This window comes from Triticum dicoccoides, chromosome 7B, assembly GCF_002162155.2.
Source record: "Triticum dicoccoides isolate Atlit2015 ecotype Zavitan chromosome 7B, WEW_v2.0, whole genome shotgun sequence".
Taxonomy (NCBI): Eukaryota; Viridiplantae; Streptophyta; class Magnoliopsida; order Poales; family Poaceae; genus Triticum; species Triticum dicoccoides.
The window spans coordinates 281,807,990-281,817,645 of NC_041393.1; positions in this window are offsets into that span (position 1 = coordinate 281,807,990).

Here is a 9,656-nt window from a genome sequence, read left to right on the forward strand (position 1 = left end):
GTTGTCCACCTCACCTGAGCTGCTCCATCGATAGAAGCATCCACCAAACCAGACATCACGACTCCTGACCGTCTTTCGCCGCCTCAGATCTCCTTCCCTGCCACCGGCACCCACCGCAATGGCATCACCGTTATCGACTCAGCAGATGAACCTGAGGAGTACACGGGTCCACAAGAGAGGTCGCACTCTTTTGTTTCTGCTTATGTTATGCATTGCTTAAAATTACCTACTACTTTGTCGTCCTGTTCACCTCTTGGACTCCAAGTCAGGTCCAAATTAATTTTCAAACTTGAGTTCTAAATTAGTTGTGGGGCACATATCGAGGCAGCAATGAATAGTATGTCTGTAATATCTGGTTCACCTAGGGTATGCCTCTATTGTTCATCTTGGGTGGGAAACAAATAGTAAAGCAATCATCATCTATCTTTTTACTAATTTAATGCAATCATCAGTCTTCTATCATTATTTTTGGATCCATCCACTGGTTGTTACCCTCACTCTAAATTTCTGCATGCTCTCCTTACATAATCTCACCATATTTTTTTGTATGCATGTCAGATATTGTACACAGTCATGCTGAACATGTGGAGAAAAAGAGAAGAGTTTTGCGCGGCAATACAATGTCATGCAGACATCGCTCCATGGTGGGTTCAATGGCAAACCCTCCCCACCCCTCTCCAGATTGTAATCCATAGGAAGATATCGGTTTTGAGGCGGATTCAGATGCCGCTGACCACTCCTATTTACCCCCAAGGTGTTTGCTCTACCTTGGCATGATGATGTTAGTCATATCATGCATATGTTTCTTTGTAGTGCCTACTTTTGACATCATATATGTCATCTGCTTAGTTTAGACATGTTCTGTAATGCCACCTGCTTAGTTTCTATATCATATATGGGAATTATGCAGTCTCATGTCTTTTAGCCAGCCATAATATATGTGAAATGTGCAATGCCATCCTATTTAACCAGGCATCATATATTTGAATGATATCTTGCCCATCCTTTTCTTCATTACATTTCCATTTGTTGAAAATGTTTGTACATTAAACTACTCTTCCTGTGAATCAGCCATTAGGGTGGGAGATGGAAAAATCTGGAGTGAAAACAAGGCCTTCAGAGCAGACAGTGCTACCTGTCGAAGCAGATCTCTTGTTGGGTCCCGATAGCTCCTCAGAGTTGGATTCAGAGACAGATGACCAGTCCTATTCCCCCACCGAGGTGTATGCTCAAACTTGGCATGGTCATGCTGCTCATATCATGCATATGGTGTCTTGCATTGCATAGTTTAGACATCATATACACAATATTCAACACCATGTTCTTAGTTCAGACATCATATCGAGTGCCCTCTGTTTAGCATATAAATCACATATGTGAATTAAATGATGCGATCCTGATTACTTAGATACCATGTAGGTGAAATATGTCATGCGATCCTGTTTAGTTATTCATCATATCTTTCAATTATGTTATGCTATGCTATCCAGTTTAGATAGACATCATATATGTGAAATTATGTCATGCTATCCGTTTTAGTTAAAAATATACATGTCAACTATTTCATGCCTTTTTTCCACACTACCTATTGCATCTGTGTCTCATACAATGTCTGTACATTCAACTATGTTTCCTGTTTATCAGCCATTTGAACTGGAGCGGGTGATGCCAGTATCCAGCAGACCAAAAACACGGTCTTCAAATAAAACAGTGCTACCTCTTGGTGGAGGTAGCACCCCGGTTGTACATGCACAAGAACCAGCCCTACCACACATAACCCAAACTCTCACAGATTGTACCCCTACTGCGATGGACAGAGAACCAGCTTCACCCAATCTAACCCCAACCCCAGCAGATAGTAACCCAGTTCATGTTGACATAGCACCATCTCCACCACAGAGCTCCCAAACAAGAGCAGTTAGTAAGGCAGCTCCAGTGCCCAAAGGGCCAGTACTACCACGGCGAACCCCAACTCCACCAGTTAGTACGCCTATTCCTGTGGAGGAAGCACAACCAGCTAGACGTAGTTTAGCAGCTATTGCATTTGATGTTTTTAAATCGTATGTGCATATCCTCCCATCTTGGAAATTATACTGAATATGAAGGAAAATGTCAGTTGCAGGTGTTTGTCCAGGAGTTATGTGTAAGTAATGTTATTCATGGCAATTACTTTGCTTTGTCCCATACATCCTACTTCCATGATGGTTATAATACAGCAAATTTCCCATTTTTATCTATAGAGAAGGGCCGATTTGGAAACTCAGGATGAGGTAATCTGTGCTAATACCTCTGCTCTCTTCAAGAATGCTTGGTGGCAGTATCGAAATTACCTGAAGAAAACGTACTTCACTGGCAAAGAAACTCATCAAATTCCCTTATGTTCTCCTGATACATATTTACTGGACGATGACTGGGAACGCCTTGTTCTATACTGGTCCCGAACCAAGAATGTGGTAAGGACTATGAGTTCATTTTCTATTTTTAGGTACTATATTCTTGCATCTTACTGTACTTTGTTCATGTAGAACAAGTGCCTAAAACTGAAGAACAACTGTTCTAATTTAAGATTCCGTTGCTATCATAGTTTCAAAAAGCGCTAGGCGTTAATTGTACGTTTTGCCACTGCCTTGCGCTTTACTGACCAAAGCGCATGCTTATGCGTAGTTATGCACAGATTAAGCGTAGTTATGCGCAATGCGTTTTGCCAATGCCTAGAGCCTAGGTGCGCCTTTTTTAACAATGATTGTTATCGTGCATACTGCTTTGCTCTTGTATCACTGTATTTACTCATACAAACTTATTTTTAAATTGAAGGATCCAATCGAAACTCCAATGGCACAGTAGGTATGTTCACGCATGTTTCTTTAACAGGTTTGCTCTTATCAATAGCTCTGTTGATTTCAATTTCAATTGTGTATACAGTTGACTTCTCATATCATGCATATTATGAGCATCACAACAGAGCCAATAGTGTTGTTGTACATGTAGACCCATGGTACCCATCTGAAATCTTGTTGTGCCGTGTAGTTTCCCACGCTTTGTATTCTTTCACTGCTGCTTTCTTGATCTAATATGATTTGAACTGTGTCTCTTTTTTGATTTGGCAAGACAATGTAGTGACCATAGGACATAGATATATGTTTGTTTGATGCTTTTATTATGTACTAGTACTTGGCAATAGAAGAATTGGTAGTTTAATCATGTCCACCTTACTAATGAACTGGTTCACCGAAATGAGTTTCATATACTAGTACATGCTAAACCTGTTATGTGTCAGCTTGTTTCTTCTTTAAGAATGCTGACAGAATATTGGGGAAGAGTGCCTTATTAAGCAATGGTAAAGGATGTAATTCATATAAGGTTCAGGATAGTGACACATCCTTGTTGGTCTCCAACAAAGCTGATAAAACAGCTAAGGAAGACTATCTTGAAGACAGTGAGACAACCCCAAAGTCCTGTCTTGGTTTAGTGTTTGAGTTACTGGCCACTACCGCTTGCACAAGCTATTCAAACTCACCATTTGAATCAATTCGGTTTCTTGAGTCTCAACTACAAGCTGAAAGACATCGATCAGCTATGCTGCGACAAGAAGCGGAAGGACTTCGGAAGTCCCTGGAGCATTCAGATGCATACTTTCTGGTGCAACAACAAGTGTTGGAGGATTTTAGTGCCAAACAGGACAAAGCTAATAAGCTTGCTAAGCTTATTGCTAGCATGGTGGATACCAAGGATAACGTTTCTCGAGCTTTTCTGAAGTTGTTTCAGTTATGCTCTTGTTTTGCTGCCGCGTTTACTTGCACTGGTAGCCAATTTGACGGCCAGTGTATGTAATATGCTGCTTTGTTCCCTATATTTGCACTGGTGGCGAACTTTGATGCCCAGTGGATGTAATATGTGTAATAGCGGTAATAGGCTAGCGTTAATTGCTTGCTTATTTATTTCCTCATTGTCTTGTTTACTTGTTTTCTTGTAGTCATCGCAGTTCTTTTTCTGTGTTTTTCTAGTGGCCACAATAGCCTATTTTTGGTAACTAGGCCAAAATAATCATGGCAGCACACAGACTGTTGTAACCAAGGGCCTCCTGCGAGCCGTATGATCCATGGGCCTTCTACGGTCGTAGGATCCATTGGCCTTCTGTACGGGCCGTAGGATCCATGGGCCTTCTACGGGCCGTAGGTTCCATGGGCCTTCTATGGGCCGTAGGATCCATGGGCCTTCTATGGGGCGTATCATCATTTCGCCAAACATGGGCCATACTATAGATGGACCATAACAGGTCGTTAATGGGTCGTATTTGATAACTGTATGAAAACAGCCCAACGAGTTTGTTTTGACATGAAAATGGCCCAACGTATTAGCGGTCCACAAACGGGCCGACTGTAACGATGGGCTGAATTTGGCCCACAAGCAGAAAATGACAGTAATGGGCCGTAAGTAACCGAATGCTGCAAATGAGCCCAAGAATAAATGGGCCGTGAGAAGGCCGAAAGATAACTTGGGCTGGAAACTTCCCAGTGGAATAATGGGACAGTTTCACCACGGGCCGTTAATGGGCCAAGAGTTACAAAGGGCCTCATATGGGACGAAAGAAGTCATGGGCCACACATGGGCTGGAAGTTAAAACAGGCTTGAATCATATTGGACGGCCCACATGACGCTACTGGGCCTAATTCAGATAGGGCGTAACGGGCCCTAGGTTAGCGGGTTGTAAATGGGCTATATGCGGACAGGCCGTTAACAGGCTTTCCGTGGGCTGGCCCGCCACCTTTTGACTAACTCAAATGGGCCGGCCTTTTCGCAGGAATGGGCCTCTGTTGGGCCATGCCACGTGTCGACGTATCATAGGCGCATTGGGTCCAATGAGTGGATGACATCTGTTCCAACGGTGAGCCGACACGTGTTTCCTCCAGCCAATGATGATTTTACACGTGGAAAATCCCCATTGGTCGGGGCTGTTAACGGGTTATCGAATCCAAAAACGGGCCCGATAGCTTAACAGCGTTCCGTTACGGTGGATACCACATGTCGGTCACCCTTGACGAAAGCACTTCTATGACGCGCGATTTATCGTCATGGAAGTGGACACTTCCGTGATCATAATTTTGGTAATGTCATGGAATACTTCTAGGACAGCACAGGTATGACTATCTTGATTCTTTCATAAAATCATCATGGATGTACATGCATGATAGAAAATGCGACCTACTGTGACAAACATGTATCATCACGGAAGTGTATTTTTTTGCAGTGTTTATAAAGAAGGAGTAGATGGTGTTATTAGATGTTGTGTACTTGAGCATGAACAGGAACACATCCTAGCAAGTGTCACTCCGAGGCTGACGGAGTACACCACGCTGGAGATAGAACTGCACATAAGGTATTGGAATCCGGATTTTATTGGCCTACTCTTTTTAAAGATGCTCGTATGTTTGTCTTGTCTTGCGATGAATGTCAAAGAATTGGTAATATTAGTAGACGTCAAGAAATGCCTATGAATTATTCAGTTGTTATTGAACCATTTGATGTTTGGGGATTTGATTATATGGGACCTTTTCCTTCCTCTAATGGGTATACACATATTTTAGTTGTTGTTGATTACGTTACTAAGTGGGTAGAAGCTATTCCAACTAGTAGTGCTGATCATAACACCTCTATTAAGATGCTTAAAGAAGTTATTTTTCCGAGGTTTGGAGTCCGTAGATATTTAATGGGTGATGGTGGTTCACCTTTTATTCATGGTGCTTTTCGTAAAATGCTTGTTAATCATAGAATTGCATCTCCATACCATACTCAGTCTAGTGGTCAGGTAGAATTGAGTAATAGAGATATTAAATTGATCTTGCAAAAGACTATTAATAGATCTAGAAAGAATTGGTCCAAGAAACTTGATGATGCATTATGGGCCTATAGAACTGCATATAAAAGTCCTATGGGTATGTCTCCATATAAAATAGTTTATGGAAAAGCTTGTCACTTACCTCTCGAACTAGAACATAAGGCATATTGGGCTATTGAAGAGCCCAATTATGATTTCAAACTTGCCGGTGAGAAGAGGCTATTTGACATTAGCTCACTTGATGAATGGGGAACGCAGGCCTATGAGAACGCTAAATGTTTAAAGAAAAAGTTAAAAGATGGCATGGCAAAAGGATACAAAAGCGTGAGTTTAATGTTGGTGATTATGTTTTGCTATACAACTCTCGTTTAAGATTTTTTGCAGGAAAACTTCTCACTAAATGGGAAGGTCCTTACATTGTTGAGGAGGTCTATCGTTCCGGTGCCATCAAAATCAACAACACCGAAGGCATCTGAAGGTGGTAAACGGTCAAAGAATCGAAAATTATATCTCACGTAATCCCATAAATGTGGAAACCAATGTTATTGACACCGTAACCCCGGAGGAGTACATAAGGGACACTTTCCAGAATATTTTAGACTGCAAAAAGGAATAGGTATGTGGCACGGTAAGTAAACCAACTCCAAAACTGTTCAAATAGCAATTCCGCTCCGTTTTGGAATATTTAGAAAATTAGGAAAATTAAAAGTAGTACGAAAGAGACATGTGGCATCCACGAGGGTGGAGGGCGCGCCCCCTGCCTCGTGGCCACCTCATGTTCCCTCCGGACTCCGTTTTCTTGCATGATAATTATTTTGGTCGGTAAAAATTCATTATATAATCTCCCAAAGGTTTTGACCACCGCACCACGACGAAATCCTCTATTTTTGTTTTGAGTTGTTTCTGCCACAGATTTAGAGCAATATGTCGATCGTCCCAGAATTCGGAAGGAGAAAGCTATGTGGTTGGTTACCTTGTAGACCCCAAAGTTTATGGGGACTCGGAGCATTGTGGTTGGACACGGAGGAAGAAGAAGACTATGATCCTAAGGGAAAGGAGGAGACAACCTCAGATGAAGATGAAGTCCCACTACCTCAACCTGGGGACATGCATGTGGAGTTTAAAGTGTCAAGTCTCCCTGATAAATCAAAGAAACCTAAGATCAAGTTTATCCCTTTTCGTCTCTTGCATGGAAACAAATAGGAACTATGTAAAAAGATACTAATCCTTGAGGAGGGGATCGATGACTTAAGGGAGCAAAAATTCTATCCTCAAGCGCAAGCTAAGGAAGAAGCCTACGTCATCAACAACCCCATCATCACCACCTCCGAAGAAAGAGACGTAAACACATGGGTATGGGCACTCCCCTTGGCAACTGCCAAGCTTGGGGGAGGTGCCCCGGTATCATATCACCATCACACGTCTATCTTTGTTTTTCTTAGTTTGATCCTTTTAGTTATATCTTGATCGAGTAGAATAAAGTTTTATTTCGATCTAGCTTTGAGTTTTGTTTTTATCTCTATCTATGTAATTGAGTTCGTTAGTTATATAATAAAGAGTAGTTTTGAGTTGAGGGCTTTGCTATCTTTCTATGATCTTGAGGTAATTACAGAAAGAATAAAAAGAAATAAAAAGATCATATTGATATTATGGAGAGTAATGACATTACATATAAAGTGTATGATGAATAAAAGTTGTTGAGAGTTAACAAACATAGTTTTGGTCATCGTTACAATTAATAGGAAGTAAGAAAGAAAGAGAGGTTTTCACATCTAAATATACTATCTTGGAAATCTTTTGTAATTGTGAGCACTCATTAAAATATGACATGCTAAAAGGTTGATGTTGGACAAGGAAGACAGCATAATGACTTATGTTTTCTTATATCTGAAAAATTTATATTGTCATAGATCATCCAACTTGTTGACCTTTCCTTTCCCCCTCGTGCTAGCCAAATTCTTTGCACCAAACAGAGATACTACTTGTGCTTCCAAACATCCATAGACCCAGTTTTGCCATGAGAGTCCACCATACCTACCTATGGATTGAGTAAGATCCTTCAAGTAAGTTGTCATCGGTGCAAGAAATAAAAATTTCTCTCTAAATATGTATGATCTATTAGTTTGAAGAAAGTAAGCTTTATACGAGTGTGTGATATGGAAGAAATAAAAGTGACGGACTGCATAATAAAGTTCCTTATCACAAGTGGCAATATAAAGTGACGTTCCTTTGCATTAAGATTTTGTGCATCCAACCATAAAGGCGCATGACAACCTCTGCTTCCCTCTGCGAAGGGCCTATCTTTTATTTTCACCTTTTACCCTTATACAAGAGTTGTGGTGGTCTTCACCTTTCCTTTTTACACTTTATCCTTTGGCAAGCACTATGTGTTGGAAAGATCCTGATATATATAGCCACTCGGATGTAGGTTCTTATAAAGTATTATTGTTGACATTACCCTTGAGGTAAAAGGTTGGGAGGCGAAACTATAAGCCCCTATCTTTCTCTGTGTCTGATTGAAACTTTGTACCCATAAGTATCGCCTGAGTGTTAGCAATTGTGAAATACTAAATGATAGTTGAGTATGTGGACTTGCTGAAAAGCTCTTATATTGACTGTTTCCGATGTTATGATAAATTGCAATTGCCTCAATGACTGATATCATAGTTTGTTAGTTTTCAATGAAGTTTCTGATTCATACTTTACCTCATGAATAGATTGTTACTTTAGCATAAGAAATCATATGACAATATATGTTGCTATTCTAAAGATGATCATGATACCCTCATGTCCGTAGTTTATTTTATCGACACCTCTATCTCTAAACATGTGGACATATTTTTCGATATCGGCTTTCACTTGAGGACAAGCGAGGTCTAAGCTTGGGGGAGGTGATACATCCATTTTGCATGATGATTTTATATCAATACTAGCAAAAGGGCCCGTGCGTTGCAATGGGAGAAAAGAATACTACACACTCTTAATTTACAAAAAGTGGTCTATGATCTAAGTATTTGTAGGTACGGCCAAAACAAAGATGGTCTTTGACTACCAAAGAGCAAGTTCAAGATTTCACATGTCTTCTATTTAAACACAGCTTGCATGTAGATTTAATACGTACAAAAAAAGGAAAGTGATCTTCAATTTCTTCCCCAATCCTGATTTTGCTGACATGTTCATCCACAATTTGGATCTGTACCGATATGAAAGAAAGACGGATAATGCATAGCATGACGGATTAAGAATACATATTTCTTTTATTAGTAGGTATATAGGGTTTAGAAGATATGACTATTTTAAAAAACAATTTATACGTACTTATGGGTTTAATGTCAGACACATTAGGGTGTTTTCTATAAAATAGCATGACGGACTAAGAATTCCTATTTCTTTTATTAGTAGGTATAGATTTATTGCATTATGGGCGGTTATCACACGTTATGTCACAATACTTATGCCTTTTCTCGCTTATTTTATAAGGTTTACATGAAGAGGGAGAATGCCGCCAGCTCGAATTCTATACTCGAAAAGGAGCAAATATTAGAGACCTATTCTGCACAATTCCAAAAGTCCTGAAACTCCACAGAAATCAGTTTTTGAATATTTTAAAAATATTGTACGAAGAAAGCACCAGAGGGGGGCCACCCACCATCCACGAGGGTGGAGGGCGCGCCCTACCCCCCTAGGCGCCCCCCTGCCTCGTGGGCCACCTGGCAGGCCCCCGACGTCCATCTTCTGCTATATGGTGTCCTTTCCCCTGAAAAAATCATATGGAAGCTTTCGGGACGAAGCGCCGCTGTCTCGAGGCGGAACCCGGGCA